Raw genomic sequence first — 25,002 nt, 5'->3', positions numbered from 1 at the left:
AAATTGTACTCTTATAACATGTCACTTGAAACCATTTTTATCCCAAAGGTTGTCTATTCAGCAGGAATGTTGACGTAAACATTAGAAGGAAAGAGCAAATAGCAGCCTGATTCTATAGGTTCTGTAAGCAGCTGCTGTGCCAGGACTAATCCCAATGCAACACAATAATTCTCATTCTCTGTTCAACCAGCGAAGGAGACAACATCAAACAAGAACTGTATGCATTTTAAACAACAGCAACATGCTAATAATAGCCCATTATTGATAACTATACCATTTCCTGATAACTATACCATTGCCACCCATGTCATTCATGCATTACACACACACACATACATACACACACACACACACACAGAGAGAGAGAGAGAGAGAGAGAGAGAGAGGTCACATTAGTCATACTGGTAAACAGCACCATTCCTACAATTACACAAGGTGAAGTAGTCATTGAGGCTGCAGATACAAGGAGGCAGCAGCAAGTTTTAAAAAAGAGTTGGGTGCTGAGCAAAGTGCTATCTCCTAGGCTATTTTAAGTTTACGTAGAGGATGCTGCCCCAGGATGAATCTTGATGAAATATTCATCGGCCATTCAAACAGCTTTTGTGTGTGGAATGGGTAGGAACACAATCTTGTCTTTTGTCTGAACGAGCAATGTGCTTGAGTTTTCCAGGCAAGGCACCAAGCGTATAACAAATGAGGTCTAAAATGACCCCAGTAGTGATACTGTACCCAGGAGAAACATACAACCCAACTATACAAGAAAGCAGAAAGGCATATCAGCACCTTGCATTTATTTCACTTCATTTATATCTTGCTTTCTTCTCACAAATGAGACTTTCCCTTGTAGAAAATCCAGGGCTTCCCATCACAGAGGTAATTCAGTCTCCCCACATCACCAGATCAAAGATATACTGCCTGCAACTTAGAGATCTTTTTGAGAACAGGAGGCTAAGACTGTGCCAGACAAAGAAGTAAGGCCATGAAGAGCTACCAAATGAATGTTCAGGTTTAATGCAGGACCCAATACTTCCATGTAATCACTGGTCAAAATCAAGAATGGGACACGTCTTCAAAAACAGGAGCTGGTCTCAAGATGCTCACACCAGCTGAGCTGAATTTAAATTGAATGCAAAAATCTTTCTATTAGAGCTCCATCCAAAATAAAGCACTTCTCCCACCTCCATTGCTGCCATTCCTACTGAAGCATTTCACTTCAGTTGCTTTCAGGTGAGGGAGATATCCTGTAATTAAAACCAACACACCACAGTGTCACCACTAACCCATAGAAGAGGCTCATGGCACAGATTATGCATTTCCTTGTGGAGGAAATATTCTGCATGCTATATGTCAGCGTGGAGGAAGCTTGCTAGGACCCTATGTGTGTCTTGGCCATTGTCTAATGAAGAGAGGGACTAAGAAAAATACACAGGTACATAGTGGATGTAGAGTACTTCCATTACTAATCATTGGGAGTGGTTCATGAATTGACATATAAAGCACAAAACCTATTAAAGAAATAGAGGGCTCTTCCAGACAGAGCATTTATATTGTATAACACTGAAGTTACCATTGTTCCTCCAAAAATACAATGTAATATTTTCTTCTATATATTCAATGATGAAATCCATGATTTTGCATGTTTTTCCCCATTCTGAATCATGGCTGATTTTTATTTTGCTTTGTTCCAGGGAGTAGAAGTTAGCAGTATGGTTCATTCCATATCACAACGTTTATTTTTCTGGTCACAGCTTCCTGGCTGGAAGCTTTCCACTCGGAATCAATTAGCACAAACATGTAAAAAAAAATCATAGAGCTAAAAGAGATGCTTCTGTGAGGAATTTTTTTTTCAATATTTATTAAAGGATTTCTAAGACTTACAACAGATAGGTAGTTTTATCAGAACTGGATTTCATCAGTGAGGTTTGGCCAAAAATTCTGATAAGCCCCCAGTCCGATCCTCAACAAACAGGGATGATGCAGGACAAATGGGGGTTGAAAACCCATCTATAAGAGCCCTAAGCCAATCAACTATGCTTCATCTTGTCCACCTGTCTTCTAGCGCTGTCCCACTACCTTTGAGGATGGCACCTGTGATGGTGACAGAGGAGAAGAAGGAAGCAACAGGAGCAGTAGACAGAGGTGATAGGGGCAGTGGGAAGGGGGCGAGTGGGCATCCACCTTTGATGAAGCAAAGGAAAGACCAAAGGGAAAAAAAGTTTAGCATTTCATTTTACTTTGGCAAAGTGGGACTCCCGAACTGGATCATGAAACAAACCATGAACCAGCCTGGTTTGTCAGTTTTTTTGGTCCATTTTGTGACCATCTCTAGTGATGACTTAAAATCTCCTGCAAGGTGCTGATTGTGTTTGATATGTCAACAAGTGGTTATGACCAAATGGTCACCTCTAAAGCTTGGAGCAGGTTTCACAGCACATTTCCCAAGAAACACAGAAACTTGCTATACTACCTAGGAGATTCTTGGTCTTGTAGTCTTCAAAAAGTAACTTTTTAAAGTTCTGTCACCTTTCTTATCAACTTGGTTCTAGCACTGGATATCTTCCCATTTTCTTCTATCTCATACGTACATTGTCTAATCAGGCACCTACAGGGTCCTGAGGTTTGATCTCCAGAGGAACAAGGCTTCTAATTAGCAGTCCTTTGAAATCCTTGTGGGTTTTTCCCTCCTTCATCAGGAGGAATTACATTAGTAGGAAAGTGACAAAAATCAGGAAGAAACGTTTCAATTATACAAGTCTGCTAACTGTGACTACAAATTTCACCTATTAAATAGACAGAGAGTTCTCTTCTTTTCCTTCATTTTAGCCTTACTGTGCTTCATAACGACACCACAGAAATAGCTGCAGAAGTGTGAGAGTCATTGATGACTGTAAACATTCTCAGTGTATCAGCTGCAAAGACACCTATGTTAAACAATTTTGAACTACTCTACTGTGATAATTACTAGTATACTCAACAGCCTTTAAACTTCCTGAACTTCTTCCAGATTTTATTTTGGGGGGGAGGAAGAGTTACTTGACTGATCACTTTGGCTCCAGGTGATTTTTTTTAACTTCATGAAAAGTAAAAGATCTTTAAACTATGAGGTATACCAGGAGGACAACATATGTTGGGCATTTCTCCTATTTATGCCACGTTTCATTTGTCATCAATTGACATGTTCATTCTTATGCATACCTGTGATGTGTACTTATTCTCATGCTCCTTATCATCTCTGCAAGAAGGACACTGCAGACTAAAACAACCAGAAAAATCTGCAGTAGCTGAACATGCCCTAAAACAAACTGGACATGAAATTCTATTTCAAAATATGGAAATACTAGACAACACCAGCAATCATTACGTCAGACTGCACAGGGAAGCCATTGAAATCCACAAGCACCAGAAAAACTTCAATAAAAAAGAGGAAAGTTTGAAACTCAACAAAACTTGGCTCCCAGCTCTCAAAAATACAGCACGCAAAAGGTCACGAACTCTACCCAACCACAAGGTCAAGGGGATCACCACCATCAACCACAGTGACAGACAATCTCCTTATCACAACAATACACACACAACAAAACACACTAATCACCCACCCACAGAAAACAATACACCCACAACAATACACACTAATCATCCCATCTCACAGTCATAAATACTCCACGCCCTAGCCAAACTACACAAGAGCACAGTTTGCTGTCCTCTGAAGATGCCGGCCACAGAGACTGGCGAAATGTTAGGAAAAACCACCTTCAGAACACGGCCAAGAAGCCCGAAAAACCCACAACAACCAAAAGGACAGTGTAACCCTACAAACAGCATCAGAACCAAAAGTGTAGTTATGGCGGCATCTTATAGTACACGTACTGTAAATTGTCAAGTGTTAGTTTTACTCCATTGGATTTGTAAAGCTTTTTGTTCAAGTCTAGGTTCTATCATCAGTCATCAAATGGAGACTGCAGCCAAGAAATCAGAAGAAGACTAGGGAGAGGAAGGGCAGCAATGAAGGAATTAGAAAATCTCCTCAAGTGTAAGGATGTGTCATTGGAGAGCAAGGCTAAGATCATCCACACTCTTGTATTTCAGTCACCATGTGTAAGGTGTGAAAGATGGACAGTCAAGAAACCTGGAAGAAAAAAAATGATTCATTTGAAATGTGGTACTAGAGGAAAGTTTTGTGGATACCCTCGGTTGCCAGAAAAATGAACAAATGGGTCCCAGATCAAATCAAGCCTGGATTATCTCTGTAGGCCAAATGTTGAAATTGAGGCTGTCCTACTTCAGGTCCATCACAAGAAGGCAGGATTCACTGAAAAAGACAATAATGCTGGTAAAGTGGAAGGTAGCAGGAAAAAAAGGAAGGACCAAATATGAGATGGACTGACTTCCGAAAGGAAGCCATGAGCTTGAGGCTACAAGAGCTGAGCAGAGCAGCCGAGGACAGGACGTTTTGCAGAGCACTAATTCATAAGGTTGCTATAAGTCAGGGGCAACTTGTCAGCGCATAACGACAGCACCAAGTCATAAAAAACAACAAAACAAAACAAAAACCAACAACAACACATGGCCTTCCAGATGCCTGACATTATCTTTCTACCATCATCATTTAGTCTTGGCTGAAGTGCAGGCAAAGTAGATGAGAGTGCAAAAATGTGCAAAGCTCATATGTTGCCTGACTGTCATTAGCCTCTAAATTCGCCTGCCACTTTGCGCATTTCATGCATTGACACAATCTAAAGAAGTCTGAAATGTTTGTATCTACATATAAATCACAAGAAAGAGTCTTATGACACCTGAAATTTATTATGGTGTACTATGTTGAGGACTAGAGCCTGTACAAATCACTTTTGCCATACGTAAGGATTAGTTTTCTAGCAGCCTGACATTTACAACTTACTATGGCTTAATAATTGATCTTCCCCCCATTTCCAATGTTACCCATGTAACACTTCTGGGCAGATAACATAGGATTTATTTACTTTTCAGCACCTAGCACACAGTATATCTGTCTTTAACCTACTGTTTTCTTTGATGTGGTAAATTTGCAGCTTGTCGCTTTGGGACTATTTCCCATAAACAGCTCCCCGTGTAAAAATGAGGTGGTAATGTCATCAAATGCAGGTTTTAGCATCTCATAAATAAATATGTGGATTTTCAGACCATCCTTAAATGATTCATAAAATATCTTCACAGCTTGGATACCAACAATAAAAAAGACAGATGAAGAATAAGAGAAGATAAACATAAATGAGAACACACATGGTTGTGCTGGGCAAAGAATGGAGCCCAGAGTATGATATTATCTTGAATACAAGTTCAGCATTTTAAGAATTTTAAAGAGCTCCTTATACCATTTCCCCACAGTTTTCTGATTATTGGGCTGTTCTATTATAAAGGTGGAATGGTGTGGGTCAGGGTAATGTCTTCTCCGGATTATTAGTTTAAATATTTATTTATTTATTTTATTTGTACCCCGCCTATCTGGACTGCCAGACCAAATATTCAGCATATGTTTCCAAGCACAGTGTCCCCCAATTGTGTTAACACTTAGATTGTACTTTGCACGCCACACACACAGCTGCACCATGTCCTGTTCCATGCTGAGCAAGCCAGAGCACAATTACCCAAGCCAGAGCACAGTCAAGCGGATGCTGAAAAGCTCACCCGAGCAGACAAAGCAATCCAGAGCCACAGTCCACAGGTCAAAGCCAGCTTGATCTCCACAAAATCCAGAAGGACAATCCAAAGGTGTAGTCCAAGCAGATCAGGAAGCACCATTCAGGCCTCCAAAACTAGGGTCCAGAGATGCAAGAAACAGGTACAGAAAGTAGTAGGTGCACTGTTTCCAGTAGCTTGCAGTCCAAACTGTGGGGTTTGTATAACTGAGCTGCAAGAGCCTCAGCTGTAAATGTTTGGGCAGCAGCTGTAGCATTTGACCCTGAGGTCTCACTGTGGAGAAAAAGATAATCCCAGCGAGACTACTACTCCTGAGGAGACTCTTTCACTCAATGGGACGTTCAGTCTTCAGCTTTCTCAGTTTCTGCATTCCCTGGTCTGGGCGGAAGTTCCACTTCTTCCTCTGACTGGACCTCTGTGCTACTGCGACCCACAGGCTTGGGCTCCTGGCTTCCCAAGGGACCAGGGTCTGCTAGGCTGAGCAGCTGTTCCATGCTAGGTTCTGACATGGTGATTTTATTGTCATCAGAAAACCTCTCCAATAGGGATATGTCACACGATTGATTTGGCTTTGCATGTATGTGGTATTCCTTCATAATTTAGGCTTTGTGGGATGGAAAGGGAAGACAGAAGGCTTTACTTTTTACAGATTTTCTCAGTCTAAAAGAACCAAGCTGTCAGAATCTAGGAGTCAAGCTGTATGTTAGCGATAAGCCATGAGTATGCCAAAACTGTCTTAGTAATTAAGAGTTATGACTGAGACATGTTGAAAAGTCATTCTAGATATTGTGCAGCACAGCAAATCAGTGTTCCACAAGCCAGTTCTAAAAAATGGGGGCACCCCAAACAAAGAATCATAACTGTGAAACTTAGGTCAGCACTAAATTTGCCACAGAGGTAGCCGGCAATCTGCTCTTGTTCTGTTCTAGACATGGGGACATTTGAGCAAACAGTTTTCCAGTTCTGATTTTTTTAAAGTAAAAGCAAAAGAAAATGCAGTGTTCTGCTTATATACTGCCCCATAGTGCTTAAATCACTCTCTGGGCAGTTAACTATTTAATTATGCAGAGTACACATTGCCAACCACCACCAAAAGCAAGCTGGGTACTCATTTTACTGACTGCAGAAGAATGGAAGGCTGAATCAGCCTTGAGCTGGCTACCTGAATCGACTAGGATCAAACCAAGTCATGAACAGAGTTTTCACGGCAGTACTGCAGTTTAACACTGTGGCACGAGGCTCAGTCATCCACTGTTTTATACTTCCTTGTGAAGACATCAGCAACCTTTTCTGTCTGCAGATTTAAAACAGATCAATCGCATTGAAAAGACCAAACTTGTATATCTTTAAAGTTAATCATTAGTCTCAGCTGCTTTTTGTAATTTGGAAGGAATCCAAGCTTCAGGGGGGTGAAATACAGACTCTGGAAAAAGTCCTTTCAAAGGGGGAAAAACATTGATTTTCTTATAAACTGGCTATCAGAACTTTTCCAAACAGTGTAAACATTGTTTCAGGAGCACAGAAGGGAGATCTGATTTTTGACCCTGCCATTCAGGACCAAATTTTAATTACTCTTTAGAGGAGAGGTTTTTAACTCCCTTCTGCCCAAAAACATATTAAAAGGGATTCTGTTTCTGATGTAAAAATATTTTAAAAGATATTTTTAAAAGAATAGAGAATAAATATGCAGAAACTCACTTATTTAAGCTGTGAAATTACTGGGGTTTTTTTTTGTAATTAAGAAAAAACACCAGAGATGCTATGCATCACGTCACTTCTAATATGTGATATGTGATGAGTTAATAATTTCCAAAATGGCCTATTATTAACAGTTCTGCTCAGATCTTGCAAACCAACAACCTCTCATGTTAGATTGTCCTCTCTTCCTATTGCATCCCTTTCACACAATATTGTCAATTCCAATAAGTGCCCCTCAGATCTTGCAAACTAGCAGCCATGACTTCCTATGCTGAGTCAATTACATGTTAGGTCTTCCTCTTTTCCTACTACTCCACCCCACTTTCCCCAGTGATATACGTAGGTTGTTCTAGGGAGTTCTGTAATTCCATTATATGTACATAGTAGGATAGGCTCAGTTGACTCATTTTGGCTCTAGTCATACTTCAGGCTTGATTTGATTGAGCACCCACTTTTCTGCTTTTCTGGCCGTCTTTTGTATCTGTAGGGCTCTTCTCCAATATCACATTTCAAATGAGTTGACTATTTTCCCCTGTCTTTCTTCACTGTCTTACTTTCACATAGTAGGGATGAGTTTGACTGTGGTTTCCAGTGACAATCTTTGCTAAATCCAACCTTTCCCCCATTTAAAAAAAAATTTAAAAGGCAAAGGGACTGTCATGCTCATGTCCCCTAAAGCAGTGGTCTCCAACCTTGGGCCTCCAGATGTTCTTGGACTTCAACTCCCAGAAATCCTGGCCAGCCAAGGTGGTGGTAAAGGCTTCTGAGAGTGGTAGTCCAAGAACATCTGGAGGCCCAAGGTTGGGGACCACTGCTCTAAAGGATCAGTGGGCAATTTGGTCAGAGAGTCTCCAGGCCTTTACCTACCACCTTCTTGCTGGAGCTGAGTCCTTAGACTGTCAGTGGTGCGTAGCATAAACCCTTTTGAACAAGTCTGACCTAAAAAGAACACTTTTGCTTAGTTTTTACTTACTTTTACTTAGTACTTAGGAAGCACGGGCCCCTGGGCTTTGTGACTCCTTAGAACTTACAATAGCTCAGTGAGGTAGGACTCTGAATAGTAGCAAACTTGTGGCCTTTCCACTTACGGGAATTACAGTGGTGCCTCGCATAGCGAGGTTAATCCGTTCCGGATTAACCTTTGCTATAGCGAAACATCGCTAAACGGAATTTAAAAAGCCATGGCTTTAAAACTCACCGTTAAGCGATGTTCCTCCATAGCGCCGCCATTTTTGCGCCCTCGGTAAGCGAGGGCAGGGCACAAAAATGCAGCGCGGACCTTCCGGTGGCCATTTTGGAACCGCCAATCAGCTGTTCTCCCCCGCTTCGTTATGCAATATTCGCTAAGCGAATCGCTTAGCGAATATCGCAAAGCGGAAAAACGCTATAGGGGCCATCGCTGAGCGAATGCTCCAGCGATGGCCCAGAGCCCCTCGTTAAGCAATTTCATCGCTCAGCGAGGCGCTCGTTAAGCGAGGCACCACTGTAGTTAGACCTTTGCTGTTCAAGAGATCAGTCCTCAACAAGGTTTTAAGATTAATTTTTTTATTAGAAAAATAAAGTTTCATAGGAAAATCAGTTAGTAATGCATAAGCATAGCATTCAAGAACATATTCAAAGGTTATTACAGTTAAATAAAATAGCTATTTCCCAGCTAAAATAAAAAATAATCTAAAAGCTATCTTTAGGGTAGGCTTATAGAGGGCAACCCCCCCTTTTCTTTCTATTGCAATCTACATGCTCATCAACATCAAAGTCCATCATCAGTCTCAAAACCTTCATCAGTAAAAGAATAAAGACATAAAAAGACTTTAAAAGAACTATTTCACATCACACCTCTTCCATTTTCTACTTCCCAAATCTCCTCCCATCTTCTCCATCCCTCTAGCTGTTAACCTATTAGATTTTAGGGATCATTCTTCTTTTCTACATCCCTTATTCCCGCAAGAGATGCAGGTGTTGTTTGTCTTCCCCAATTATCCTGGAATGTTGAGTCTGCTTCGTTATTTCATTCCTCTCTGTAACTGTCTGCAAGAAAACACTCTCACAGCATTTCAGAACACATTTCAAAGTCCTTCAAATCATCCTTACAAAGAACAATTCTGACTCCATGTTACATTTCTCTTGACTACATATCCCATTCTCATTACATGCTTTAAACCACATATCTCATGGTCATGACAGGGACATATTTTGGAAAACATGCACAAAATATGTCCATAGAGCTTTTTGTACAATATAGCTTTTCTTCCTCAGGTTGCCTATTCCAAAGAAAGGATTTGGAAATTGGAAGATAGTTTTCTAGTCTGCATTCTGCAGAACAAGCATGGACATATTTGTTTACCTGAAACATTAAAGTGTGTGTACGTTTCAACACTGTACATGCTATACCTTCTCACACCTTTCCTTCACCTTTTAAGTCCAAAACAGCTCTTTAATATTTTGACACAGCAGGACTACAGCCACATTCCAGCTGTTCTTGCTTCTGTTTTCTCCTAGGAACTGTAGTACAGATCATGTGCTCATCTTCTGGAATCCTCTAGCACTGGGTAATTCTACATGAAGGAAGCTTCTCTTGGAATTTGTGTGTAGTATATGTATATTTAAACTTCTTTTTTTTTAAAGCCAGGGAAATAAACTCTTCAAACAAAGACACACACAAAAAAACAACCCTCTGGTTTATGAATGTGGAATATTTTGCTTCTGTACCCATGATTCAAAAAGCCAGGAAATGGGTCCATATTGCTGCACAACATTGTACCCATATTCCCACAGGAAAAAATGATGCTGAGCTTTATATATCAAATGGCAGCCTGAATGTAGAAAACACCAATGGCGGCAGTCAAGATGGTCTACAGGATATCCTCTTTTGTTCCTTCATTCTTGTTGAATGAATTGCTTGTTGAATGAAGAACCCTGGCAATTGCTTTGTATTTGGAGAAGTCATTAATTGATCAAAAAAGGAATCAGCTTCTGGGAATTTCCCTTGTGTTGTATCACTTTGTGAATGGTAGTAAGCACAAAAGGGAATCCTGTAAATCTAGCACTGCTAATTAGGAAACATTTTAGAGGCAAATATTTTTCCTCATGAATAACATTTTCATCACCTTACATTCTAGTCTGTATAGGTGAGACATCACCTTGCCAACAAAAGTCCGAATAGTCAAAGCTATGGTTTTTCCTGTCGTGATGTATGGAAGTGAGAGCTGGACCATAAAGAAAGCAGACCGCCGAAGAATTGATGCCTTTGAATTGTGGTGCTGGAGGAGGCTCTTGAGAGTCCCCTGGAGTGCAAGGAGAACAAACCTATCAATTCTAAAGGAAATCAAACCTGAGTGCTCACTGGAAGGACAGATCCTGAAGCTGAGGCTCCAGTACTTTGGCTATCTGATGAGAAGAGAAGACTCCTTGGAAAAGACCCTGATGTTGAGAAAGTGTGATGGCAAGAGGAGAAAGGGACAACCGAGGATGAGATGGCTGGACAGTGTCTACGAAGCAACCAACATGAATTTGACACAACTCCGGGAGGCAGTAGAAGATAGGAGGGCCTGGCGTGCTCTGGTCCATGGGGTCACGAAGAGTCGGACACGACTAAACGACGAAACGCCATACCTCTTCTGCTCAGTGAATATAGTTGTGACTGTAAACAGCCACTTGCAGCCATGAAGGAGCAACCCTAGGTTCTGAAAAAGAAAAGACAGGATCACTTCTATTGAGGGAGGGAACAAACATATGTCTTAAACCTACAAGATGACCACCTCCCCAATTTCTTTATTTGATCCACACTGTAACCCAAAGCTGCCGCCGTGGCAGCTGCTTCTATACAAAAGGCATATGTGCCAAATTTCCATCCTACAATGCCTGCTTTCTTAAGCCTGCGGGAAGTTACAATCCAGAATTGGTATTGTATAAGGGGTAAGCCATCCTTATAGCAAAATAAGTCTCCTTTGCCATCCCATCTCAACTGAACAAATTCAGATAGTGCTTTTACCGGACAGAGTTTGGTTACAGAACAAGGCCCTAGGCTTATAACCTGTCCTCTCCCAAACTGATCAGTTTTAGAACTGCGGAGATGAAACAACACTCTGTCTTCTGAGACAAAAAGGTTGTCCATCTGCAACGCTGTCCAAGAATCATCACTTTTGGGTACTCTCACCAGCTCACTGATACCGAAAGCCCTGAAAAAAAGCACGTAGGGTAGCTGCCGAAATAACTTAATCTCATATTGATCAATACAAACATCTTCCCAAACTTGACTCAACTGAGCTAGAAACCTAGGCGATATCGGGGTATGTGTATCTAATTGCTTACCCTTTTCTTTGCTCCACCCCCTATCATCTTTTCAACTCGGACGGTGCCAACCAAATCCGGGCACCCATGGACCTTAGCATAGAATGCCAATGCCAATAATCTACCTTGAATGGGGGGGCAAGCCTTTGAAATGAAGGTGAACTGCAGATTGCTGCAAATGGTCCACTGTTATAGGCCATGGCCTACCCATTTCTTCGAAATTTGCAGAATGCAACAAATTCTTCGCATGACGCTTTATAGCTGCACCTGGTGCTAGGAGCAATTGCCAAACTTATCGCTCCGTTGGCTTTAATCCTTCAATGCTCCATACCTCCTGAAGCAATATGTCTGGATGAACTTGAACTTCAGGGGGGACAACTCCCTGAACCTATCGATCTGTTGATGGGACAGGGCATCAGCCAGCTCATTCTCTATACCAGGAATATGACAAGCCTGGAACACAGTATTGTATTCCAAACAGCATAGTGTGAAAGCTCTTATGAGTCTCATAACCCCCACTGATTTAGATGAGAGATTATTCACTACGTGGACCACAGCCATGTTGTCACACCAAACGGTGACTGTGGAGTTGGCCCAAATGTCTGTCCATAACCATAATGCCCCAAGGATTGGGGAAAAAATTCCAAAAAACTGAGATCTCGGGTGACTTCAGAGTCACACCAAGTCACCGGCCATCGCCCAGCACACTAACGGCCCCTGAAATAAATACCATATCCAGATGACCCTACTGAATCAAAGTGCACCTGGAACTCAGCTCCGAGCCGCTACTCATCTGCTATTGAATCCGTCCAGGAATTGCAACCAGGTATGCAAATCATCTTCATGTCCACTGACAGTTTTCTCCGATGATGTGGCTTCTTTAAGCAACTCATGGCTCCACAAAGCCTTCTCAGAAAAGTTCTGCCTGGGGCAATGACTTTGTATGCAAAATTGAGCTGACCCACCAACTCCTGAAGCTCACTCAATGGAACGCGTTGCCACTGCAAGAGGTTCTGGATTCGGATCTGCAGATCAGAAAGCTTGCTATCTGGTAACCTACTGGATTGACAAACTGTATCCAGTTCAATTCCCAAAAAAGTGAGGGATGTGGATGGGACCTCTGATTTTTCTTCCACCAAAGGAACACCTAGGTCCCTTGTGAGGGTTTGGAATGCTCTAATGATGGACTGCCACTGTCCAGATTCAGGTTTCTCACAAAATAAAAAAAATCATTCAAATAATGGATGGCATGAGAAAGCCCTGCCCTGCACTTTAGTGTCCATTCCAAGAAGGAGCTAAAGCGCTCAACGGCCGCACAGGACACCAAGCACCCCATGGCCATTGCCTTGTCCATATAGAAATCACCTTCAAATTGACAACCCAACAGTTCGAAATCAGCTGGATGAACTGGCAGCAAATAGAAAGTTGACTTAATGTCTGCCTTTGCCAGGTCCACCCTGGTGCCTCAGGATCTTACCATCCATATTGCAACATCAAAAGATGTGTACCTAACTGTACACAGCTTTTGAGGAATCATGTCATTTACAGAGTTGCCAGCGGGGTAAGAAAGATGGTGTATAAGATGAATTTCCCCTGGTGACCGCTCCCAAAGGAGAGATGCACAAAGTTGGCACAGGAGGTTCTGCAAAAGGTCCAGCTACTCTTCCTTCAGCTACTTCCTTCTGAATCTTTCTCCTAACTACTTCTTCCACACCCTTGACAGATTTTAAATTGAGTGCCGAAGTGGCACACCTAACACCCTGAAATGGAATCCTAAAACCTTCCTAAAAACCATTTAAGAAGTAAACTGCTGCCTCTTTGTCTGGTTATTGCAGCAAAAGCTCTGCCAGTACCAATAAGTTAATTGGACTGGGGGCCTTTTGCAGGCTTGGCAGCTCCCAATGGTGTCCTCTTTGATCCTCCACCATCCTTGCCACTGCCGGCTCCCGATTGACCTTTAAAGCATGACATGGAACTGTGATTGCCCTCACATATGGAACACTGGTGCCGGTATCTGCATGGCTTACAAGTGCAGAAACCCTTTGCATTAAATTCCTAGCAAACCAGGGGGGATTGAACCCCCTGGCCTGTTACAGTGCGGGAAGCATTAGCTGGAGTATCTGTTTGCAGTATATGTTCACTGTCAAAATGCTCGCCTGACATGGGGCAGGACAGTGTCATTAGCTGAAGCCACAAACCAGGATGATGAACCTCCCATCACATCTGGGGGTTTAACGCTGCTCTCATACAGAACCCCTGGTTGTAAAGTAACCATGAGGGGCCCGGAAAGTTGACATTGTTCCTATAAACAAGGTCAATGTATTGCAGTAATGCAAGGGCCCTTGATGGGTAAGCTTTTACCACTGTACCCTCATAAATCAAAAAACCCGGTAACCAATTTGCCCAACACCTCTCGGCCTTCTTTTTCCAAAATTTATCCTTTCCCTTCTCTTCCTCCTTGCTGCCTTTCTTTTCCTTGATTTTTCTATTTAGCAGGTCAAAAACATCTACATAAATACCTCATCAATTTTTTTCTATCATGGATGGCAGCCGGTAATCCCCTAATGGTAATGATGGACCACCCCATGGTAGTGCACTGCTAGAAACTGAATTGTAACCTGTGTTCAGAATTGCAGGGTAACTCCTCATCTGCTAGCTCTCCATAAGACTGGGTAACTGAAATGTAGGGGACCTTTGTGGGTATGGTGCCATCCATGGCTTTGAAGCTGAAGGAGAGCCATCCAAAGTTAGAAGGACTAGGACCTGGACTAACGGGCAACACACTAGGATCAATTGAAAAACAACCAGAGGATTGACACTACCTCAAGGCCAAACCCCTCCTATGTGATGTGTATGTTGTGCAGGTGTGCACTCACCTTGAGTTACTGCTGCTTGAAATGCTGAGGTGGCTGAAGGCAACGCAAATGCTTGCTGGCTGGTACCTAGAAGAACCTCAGCAGGGCTCCACTGTGTGTCGATCATAGCACCCATTCCCGTGTCAGTAGCCCCAATCGGCAGTTGGTCTTGGGACTGCTCCAATGCCATCAGCCTGCCTTCCTGCACGCCTTCCACTTGTGTTCCAGTAGCCGTGTTTGAAGAACCACCCTCATCAGAAATCACTTCAGTCAGCTTGGTGCCTGCAGAACACTCTTTTTTCCAGAAGAGCAATTTGAGACATCATCACCTCATCCAATTGCTTGAGTTCAGCCATTTTATGGGCTTTAGACTCTACTCAATTTCCTTGGCGTGGCAGCTCTAGCAGCATCCCTAGCCAGGGCCCTCTTTCTCTCCAACTTGCTCAATTTAGCCAGAATAGCACTATAATCTGGCCATTCTTTGTGGCTGGTGCCGCTTTGGCTGGAGCCTTGCATTTGCAGGTTGCTTTCCCCTCTTTTCCCCTTGCCCTTTTTTAGGTCCCATAGTAGCTAGATTTGCTGTTATTTATTTATTTTATTGTTGTTCTTGTTGTTATTGTGTTACTTATTTTTACATTTATTTTATTTTTATGCATATTTTATATTTATTTATTTATTATATTATTAAAATGTCATTTATTTGTTTGTTTGTTTTAATTCAGAGCCAATGTATAATAATCACAAGTGCAACCACGCTGCAAGCCAGCAGGAGGCGCAGCACCAACCTTCTGCCTTTGTTGAGCTCTCTCTCTCTTTTTTAATATGTAAGTTGTAATACCCCTTGAAAGGACAACTACAAGTAAAGAAGTTTAACAATAAAACCAAATTGAATGGGACTTAATCCTTTCCAAGTGAAAGAGGTCTCCTCCAAGGAAACGCAGCCGCATGCGAGAAAGCGAAACTACTATCTTGCATGTCCACAGCACACTCTCTTGTTGCTGGCTCAACCTGCAAAAGAAGCAGAGCCGGGAAAGCGGAGCCTTTCGGAAAACTCCATTTCCCATCCCCTCCGAAGACAGCGTCACCTGTGTGATGCCACTTTCCGAGCGGGAGGGCAAAGCGTCCCTGCCACAGCAGAAATGGAAAATAAATTGATGCCCTCTCTCCTGTGGCAACCCTTCAGATCTTGGAAGACCGCTATCATGTCTCCCCTCAGTCTTCTCTTCATTAAGGTAAACATACCTAGTTTTTTTTAGTCAATAGGATTTAGCCTCCAGTCCCCTTATCATCTTTGTTGCTCTTCTCTGCACCCCTTCCAGGGCCTCAGTATCTTTTTTGTATGGTGGTGACTAGAACTAGACACAGCACTCCATGTGCGACCTCACCAGTGTGGTATAGAATGGTACTATCACTTCCCGTGATCTTGATGCTGTCCCCCTGTTGATGCAGTCTGGTTTCTCCTGCCTTACTTTTCCTGCCACTGAACTGCATCTTATTGGATAGGGCCAAATGCTGGAGTTTGTCTAGATCCTTCTGAATGTTGAGTATATCTTCCAAAGTATTAGACCCCACCGCAAACTTCCCTCCATGTAGATGTGTTTCCATTGAGGACCATATGTTAAGTGAGGTTGGTCAGTCAGCTGCAAATCCATCTGGTAGTTGTGCTGTCTATCCCACTTTGTTCTATCTTACACTGTCCTCTTATATGCTAAATGAATTGCTACATTGTCCTAAGTTGTGAGAAATTTTAACAGAGGTTCATATTATTTTATACATCACCTTCTACGTGGAAGAAATTTCCATGATGTTGCTTCCTTAGATCAGAGCTGTGCTCTTGAAAGATGCTTCTACTTGATCTTGAACTGCTGGATAGCTCAGTGGTTTAGGTATGGTTGACAGTTCAGTTCCCCACTGTTATCCTGGGACTTAATGATCCATATAGTCCTGCAGTAAGATGATGATTCTCTCTCTCTCTCTCTCTCTCTCTCTCTCTCACACACACACACACACACACACACACAAGCCAGCCCATTCCTGTCAGCCAACTCCCAAGCCACTTGGCATAGCATTTTCAGGGAGGTGGGAAAGGGTTAAGACCATTCCGTCATTCAGTCGTTTTAGGTGATCCAGTTGTATGCACTAGAATCTGGGGTGAACTCACAACTTTAGGAAGGCATTTCATAGGAAACAGGATTTGTCTGCACAAATTCCCTGTACTAAGAAATTACTTCAGCAAGCATTTTTAGGCAACCTTTCCAATGAAGAAACTAACACAGAGCTTAAGCATCAGGAAGATGCAGGGCTTTGGTTTGTATTATAACACATTGCAGCTCCTTCTCATTATACTGCAGCTAATAATTCCTTTTTCCACCTATTCAAAGCGGGGGGGGGGGTCCTGTGGGGAGACTGTCAAGTACTCAGCTATCACAGAGAAGAAAGCCACACCAGTTATAGAGACAGCTATGTCAGTCATCATTAGGTATAATGCAAATATTCTCAGTGTGGGTTTGTGCAGGTGCATGTGTACACATGTTGATGACTCTAATGTGTGAAGCAGCATAATTATTAGAAGAATATGACAGAAATAATAAGGTTTACAAGATGGAAGTGCCAGCACAGATAAAGAAAGAAAACGGCCTCCATCCAGCAAAACCTTTTGCGAGCCTCTCTTTCTCTCCTCTGTGAGGTGAAATGCAAGTTGTTACACAATCACATCTGCACCTCAGACCAAAGGGACTCAGCCAGGAAAAGGTTGGATTTTTGTGTCAGTGCTCATTTAATCCTCAGGAGGTTTGCACTCATTCTTGAAGGGCAAAAAAGAGTGAGACATTTTATCTCTTTCTCTTTTCGAGAGATAGGGAATGCTAAAAGCGATTGAGAATTTGTGAAGAGTTTTTAGTAGTGCTTTCTCAAATATGTGATTTTGGTAGACAAACAGCAATAACGCTCCCGGCCTGATCCTTACCCCTGCAGTAGTTGTTACAGCACAAGGAGAGGTCTATGCTGCAAGAGCTGCAGTCGTGTTCTGGGGGAGACACATATTTCTCTGCCTGAGCTTTGATACACACGTTATTATTTATGCCAGTTTGCATTTCCACCAACTGGGACTAACCTCTTTTACAGCTCATAGGATGCTAAGAATTTGTGGTGAAAATCCTGATTTAGCGGAATATTCGGGAGGTTTACACCTAATGCATGACTTGCTTTGTTACCTTGCTCACTACTTTTACAGGAGAAAGAGCCAGCACCAGCCCAGTCATTAGACAGTAAGATAACGGACTTTTTGTGGCAAATACATGGAGGCAGTTGTGGCAGCCCCCAACTATCCTGCAGCACTACACTAGCCTACAGCTTTCAGGTGTGAGAGATGACTATGTTGTGTAGGATGGGGTGCCATCTTGTCTTTTGTTTCTGGCATTAAAATGTCTCAGGGCCAACCTGAGATGGTGACAGCATCCTTGCTTTCACAAAGGACTGGGTGTGTAGCAATGAGAGAAGATTTATTATTCATTTATGTATTTAAAATATTTTGATCCCACCTTTCTCCTTAAAACGAACCCGAGGCGGCTCCATCACTTGTTTTTCTGAGAGTTCTAGAAAATACATGTTCATTTAGATATTTAAGTGACTTTATAAAATTTGTACTCATTTTACTTTTGTGGCTGCTGCATTCTTAACTATCTTCGAATTAGCTTACAGTTTTGTAAATGTTTTGTATCCATAAGGCGCTCTATGGCTTATTTTGCAGGCAGTCTTGGGGAGACAACAGTTGTGAAGGATGGCTAGAAGTGAATGAACAGTAAGCCAGGAGACTGAATTACAGCAGACCTGACCACTGGCTGTTTCAGCCTGATGTTGTCAACACTGGCTGGCACTGCCTGTTCAGGGTTTCATGTAGGAATTTCCCCCACTTATCTATAGATGCTTGAGGATTGAATCTGTGCCCATCACCTTGTGCAGCAAACCATGTGCTCTAGCACTGAGTTCTCTGGAGCCTTCCTAAATCAGCAAATCCTAAGCAACCCCATGACAGGAGAGCTTGAAGAAGTGGATGTAAATTATGTATCTCTCTGAAAGGATCTTTACAAACGTCATATTTCCAAAGCTATATTTGCATTTAAAGGGAGTAAAGTTATGGTTAGTGCCAGCACTACTAATGTACCAGTGAGAGGCGAACATAGGAATGTGTTTGGGAAAGCCATTTCAGCTGTGACATTGACTAATGGATGGGTGATGGAACAGCTTGTAAGCATTGTCTGGCACTAAATGCACTATTCCAGGAATGAAACCAGCACTTTGTTAATTAGCAGCAATTTGTTCCCATGACTTTCGTGATTTCCCTTATGAATGCTTAATGTCCAAAAGGGTTTTTTTTAAAAAAACTTTTATTGAACTTATACCCCACCCCTCTAGACAAAGTCTACTCGGGGCGGCTTACATGAGTAATAAAATACAATAAAATGGCATACATAAAAACCTGCTAACTAATATCTATATATATTTGCAAGGCGGGATAGTTAAGAGACATTAAAAGTATTACCAAATGGTCATTAAAAGTAGCACCAAATGACATATATAGTACATCTCCTCTCATGTCAGGAATAGATTAGTTAATCAGGTACGACTTTAGAATTAAGTGTACCTTTTTGATTTAGTGGCATCCCGTTTAGTTTAATCTCTATATTCCTTTAAAAAAATTCCTTCACACTGCAAGCCACCTTTGTACATAAAAGCTCCTGAAAACATCCCAAGGAACATTGAAATACAAGACTATGTCCAGGTTTCTCACTCTTCACGTTTGCGTATTTTGCCGGAGGCCATGTGTAATGTACTACATGACGGTTCTCAATACATTTTGCCACTGTGCCATTTGTATTTTGTTATAGTTGCTACAATTTACACATCAAGGGGCTGAATCCTATTTATTTTTTTCTCAGCTCCATAACAGAAGGCAACTCTGTGATCAGAATGTCTCTTCGCTGCAAAATATTTTGGCATTTTTGCCAAGTTCTTCTAAAAAAGATGTCATTCTCCCACCCTGCCTGCCCTTTAAGATTAAAAAGGAGACCTCATTACATATATATATATATATTGTAGGAAAAGACAGTTAATATTACCTGACACCAATGTATACCCATGATTTACTACTACAAATTGTCTTTTCTTCTGGATGAGATACCTTATTAAAAACAGTACTATTTCTTTCGAGATGATAAAAATATAAAATTTTGTGGGACCAAATAAATCGGCATCCTGTTAATTAACCCCATCTGCCTCTAGTACTGTGAAAACTGTGGCAATCTGTTCACTAGAGATTCAAATACTGATCAACAAGCACTTCAAATACTTTGCTCTTTAATATCCTCTGCCCAGCATTCTTTCAGCTTCCAAGGCTAAAAAAAAAAAAAAAAAAAAAAAAGCCTTTTTGTATATCTGCATGGATGACAGAGGTTTAGTGTGTGATCAGACAGTGATTTTGGTTTCCTTATTGGAACACTCAGGGCATGGTCTGGTTAGATCACTTTTCTGATGACCAGATGACATTCAGGAGACTGCAAACCAGCCCAACCTGCTCAGTGCCCATTCTGGATGTTTTTGGACAAGCGACAAGGCAGCTTCTCTCTTTTTCTGGAGCTGGGTTAGACTGATCAAGACTGGATCACATGTGGATGAAACAGTTGTTTTAAAGAGCACACCCAGTGAAATCATTATTTCTGGTGTGATCCTGGTCACAACCTTAGTAACTGAAGCATACCTATTACCAGATCAGGGTATTTTTTTAAAAAACTCTATCATTATGGCTACAAACTCTTTTTTTGCTTATTTTTGTTTGCCCTTTTTCTTTTCTTTATCTTCTTGTCTTTTCTTTTTGTCATTGCTGCATGTTTAGCCACAATGAGATTTTGAAAGAAATGGAAACTTTCCTTCACGGTTTGACTGTGGAATGTGTACTTTAACAATCAATTTGCAACTTCTGTGTATAAGTGCACTCTTCCTTAATCACAAGGACTAGAAAAGTAACTGTTTAGGATTGCAGTTCCTAGAATCTCACAGCTGGCAGATAACTTGTCTCATTTCTGGCTAATCACTGGTAGTGGCCCTCCCATTTTGAATGTTTCATGGTATCATTTCTGTGTGACAGCCCACAATCTTAATTACTTCTCCCTGGATTCATTCTATAGAAAGGATGTAGTGTTTAAATGGCACAGTGAGAGGCCATATGAGAAACTAAGTACAGTATTTGAGGCCTAAAAATTAATGGGCTTTACCTCCATTTCTTTGAGAAGGGATAAAGTGGGAAACACAGCCCACACAGAGTAGATTGGGAAAGGATGTCTTCCAAGGCAGAGGCTGTTCTGTCTCACATCTGCCTTTTTCCAGGTGGCCTGCAGGGTCCTGAACGTGGGCAATGTGCCAGCTGACCATTGACCTTATTTGTTTACTTGCTTGCTTGCTTTCATTTCCATCCCACCATTCTCATTACTAAAAAACAAACAGAATAAAGCCACAGTTTTAAAACATAATTAAAACTGTTGAAAACGCATTAAAACACGTACAAAATTATAATAATGTCCAGCATACAGGATCAGAAACTGCCCAATGATTTACTAAAAATATGGTTTTCATGTGTCGTTGGAAGGACAAGAGAGAGGAGAGACACCTTGACTCACAAGGAAAGGCATTTGACAATCTGGCAGCAGCCCCCTCCCATGTTCCTATCAGATATGCTTGTGAGGGTTGATGGAATTGATATAAGGGCCTCCTGATATCTTAGGAGCTGGAAAGTCTCATATGGGAGACACAGTTCTTCAGATAGCCTGAACTCAAACTGTTATAGGTTTATAGGTCATAATGAGTGCTTTGAATTGGGCCTGGAAATGAGATGGCAGCCAGTGAAGCTGCTGTAACAGGGCAGTGACAAAGTTTCTGTACCATATTCAAAGGCAGGCCAATGTAGAATGCATTGCAGTAAAACAAGAGGGATGTAGCGAAGATGTGTCATCATAGTCAAATCAGACATCTCCAGGAGTGGGTGCAACACGCATACCAATTTTAACTGTGCAATACGCTTATGACCACCACTGAGATCTGCACAGGCAAGCTTGGGGATGAGTCCAGGAGTACACTCTAACAGGGAGTCTGAGCTGTCAGGGGGAGTGTACCCTACTGTGCAGGTTGAAGCCCTTTTCTCTGATCAGGAGCACCTCTATCTTGTCTGGACTGAGAGGCAATCTGTTTGCCCTCACCTAATCATTTATCAACAACAAACACTGGTTTAGAGTAGGAACAGCTTCCTTTCCGCCTGGAAAGGAGAGTTAGAGCTGGTTGTCATCTGAGTACTAGTAACACCTGACTCCAAAACTCTGCACAACTTCTCCCAGCTGTTTGGTATGTACATTAAATAGCATGGGGGGGGGCAAAACAATAATCTGAAGGGCAACACAAGTCAATGGCTGGGATGTTGAATAGTTCTCCCCTCCAGGAAGAACCACAGCCACCATAAAACTGAGCCTCTAAGTCCCATCCAAGAAGGATATCATGGTTGCTGGAATCAAAAGGCCCAGCAGAACCAACAAAGACACACTTCCCCTATCTAGTTCCTGGTGTAGGTCATCCACTAAGATAGCCATCTGTCTCCTTCCCATATCCAGGCCTGAAGCCAGATTGAAATGTATCAAAATAATCTATTTCATCCAAGAATCCTTTGAGCCGAGAAGCTGGCACATGCTCTAATGTCTTGCCCAATATTGGAGATTGGCTGAAAATTATCTAATGCAGTCATGTCCAAGGAGGGGTTTTTCAAGGAAGAATTTACAGATGCCTTCTTGAAACATGCCACCTGCCTGCCATGCTGCAAGGAGGAATTTAGCACTCCTCTTGCCCACTTGGACAATCTGCCTCTGGGTGCTTTTAAAAGTCAGGAAGGGCAAGGATCCAGCACACATTTGGCCACTTTCTCCCAGGATCTTGTCCACATCCTCAGGTGGCATGGATTGTAATGTATCCATTAACACAAGACAAGCAGCAGTTAAATCCGCAGGACCTGAATCAACCTCACCATCCAAGAAAGAATAGATCTAGGTGATTTTGCCTATCTGGGTTTGCCATGCTGCATGTGGCATTGCCTTACCACTGGGAAGGGGAGACTTAGGCTTAGCTATTATGGGCTGATGGGGAGATCTGGGATTCTTCAAGTACTCTTTCCAATCCTGAGAACAAATACCCTCAATGTTTATTCCCACACTGATGTTGGATCAGGCTGCTCAAGGGGACAATCAGGTTTTCGGCTCAGCTTCGCCTGAAACCACATGAACAGAAATGATTTACACTAATTTTTCCACCCATGTGGTTCTGGCCTTTTATTGCTCTGCTGTAGGAGGTAACCCTTGGAAAGTGACTATCACTGTGGTGCTGTAATAGATAGAATCAGACTGGTCACAGTTCAGCTTCCATTGTTTAACAGTCTTGGCACTTGGAGTACAAATAAACTCTAAAGGGTGACATCATGATTCTTGGTATTGATTTTGGCCTAATGACATCCTAATCAAATTTTCTTTGTTTACAATAGTGAAAATGCTATCAATTTAGCTTCTACTGCTATTGATTCCACGCTGATCCTCTAAAAAGATCATGTCAAACAATATTCTTGTTCTTATCCATGTCTTGCACACATGAGGGTCAAAGCAGCCATTCAGACACCTGCTAAACATCTTAGTGAAAAAACTAAGAAGCAGAGGGACATGGTTAGAGGGAGAAAGCAGCACTCTTACTACCCCAAGTGACCCATGAAAAATGATCTCCCAGGTGTTTTCTCCCCACATTCAGGCTGCAGAAATGTCAAGTCTTTAACCAAATCTCTGGAAGCAAAGATTAGCCTGCCAGAACCTTTAACAGTCTTCTTCAGTTACATTATCAAAGGACAAGATATGGATTTTTTTATTTGACTGGAAATATTTTTTATTTATTTATTTATTTATTTATTTATTTATTTATTTATTTATTTATTTATTTATTTGGCTTTTCCACCACCCATCTAGATGAATCTACGAAAGAATGACAAGGATCTCCCATAAAGGTTGCACATTTATAGCATCTGAATTTTATAGTATATTCAGGCACTTACTGTCATATAGTCTATAATACAACTATAGGCCATTAAATTATATAGTGTCTTGTTTTTATTTTATAATGCTACTTAAAGCTATGACTGCTTGGTCAAATAGTGCAGGATTTGCTCAGTCATCAAAGAGGAAATCAGCTCCAGGTTTGGGGTAATCTGAAATTTTAACTCTTTCTGTCAGGACTTAATTAGCAGACTCTCAAGAGGAGAATTGTGGTGCTGGAGGAGGCTCTTGAGAATCCCCTGGACTGCAAGGAGAACAAACCTATCAATTATAAAGGAAATCAACCATGAGTGCTCACTGGAAGGACAGATCCTGAAGCTGAGGCTCCAGTACTTTGGCCATCTCATGAGAAGATTCCTTGGAAAAAACCTTGATGTTAGGAAAGTGCGATGGCAAGAGGAGAAGGGGACGACCAAGGATGAGATGGCTGGACAGTGTCTGCGAAGCAACCAACATGAATTTGACACAACTCCGGGAGGGAGAAGACAGGAGGGTTACAGGATACCCTCACTACCATTCACACTTTTCAAAACTCAGCCCTGACAATTGTGTTTGGCAAGAATTGGATAACTGATGGAAAAAAGAGTCAGCTTCTGGGATTTTCCCTTGCTTGGTGTATCTTTGTGAATGGTAGTGAGCACAAGAGTGTACAGTGGTGCCTCGCACAACGGGTGCCTCGTAGAGCGATGAATTCGCTCTACGAGGCTGTTTTTGCGATCGCAAATGCGATCGCAAAATGATGCCCGTATAGGCTGGGATTCACAGAGCGAAGGTTGGTAAGCTGCTCGCTTACCGGCCTTCGCTTTGCGACCCGCCTATCAGCTGTCCGGCGGGTCCAAAATGGCCGCCGGAACAGCCGAAAGGGGCCGGGGCGCAGCGTTTTCGCGCCCTTTGTAAGCAAGGGGAGCACGCGAAAACGCTGCGGAAGCCCCGAAATGGCTGCGCGCAACCATTTCGGGGCTTCCAGCAGCGTTTTCGCGCGCTCCCCTTGCTTACCAAGGGCGCGAAAACGCTGCGCCCCGGCCCCTTTCGGCTGTTCCGGCGGCCATTTTGGACCCGCCGGACAGCTGATCGCAGCCATTTTCGCGTCCTCGTAAAGCGAGGGGAGGGTGTGAAAATGGCTGCCGGCCATAGAGGAACATCGCACAACGGTGAGTATTCGGCCAAATTGGAACGCATTAAACGCTGTTTAATGCGTTCCAATGGCTTTTTACTTTCCGTAGTGCGATGTTTCACACAGCGAGGGTTAATCCGGGACGGATTAACCTCGTTGTGCGAGGCACCACTGTATCTTGTAAATCAGTAGTTCTTAACCTTTGTTACTCGGATGTTTTTGAACTGCAACTCCCAGAAACCCC

The sequence above is a fragment of the Pogona vitticeps genome, chromosome 2, assembly GCF_051106095.1.
Source record: "Pogona vitticeps strain Pit_001003342236 chromosome 2, PviZW2.1, whole genome shotgun sequence".
In the NCBI taxonomy this organism is placed as follows: domain Eukaryota; kingdom Metazoa; phylum Chordata; class Lepidosauria; order Squamata; family Agamidae; genus Pogona; species Pogona vitticeps.
This window is presented reverse-complemented; position numbering follows the sequence as displayed.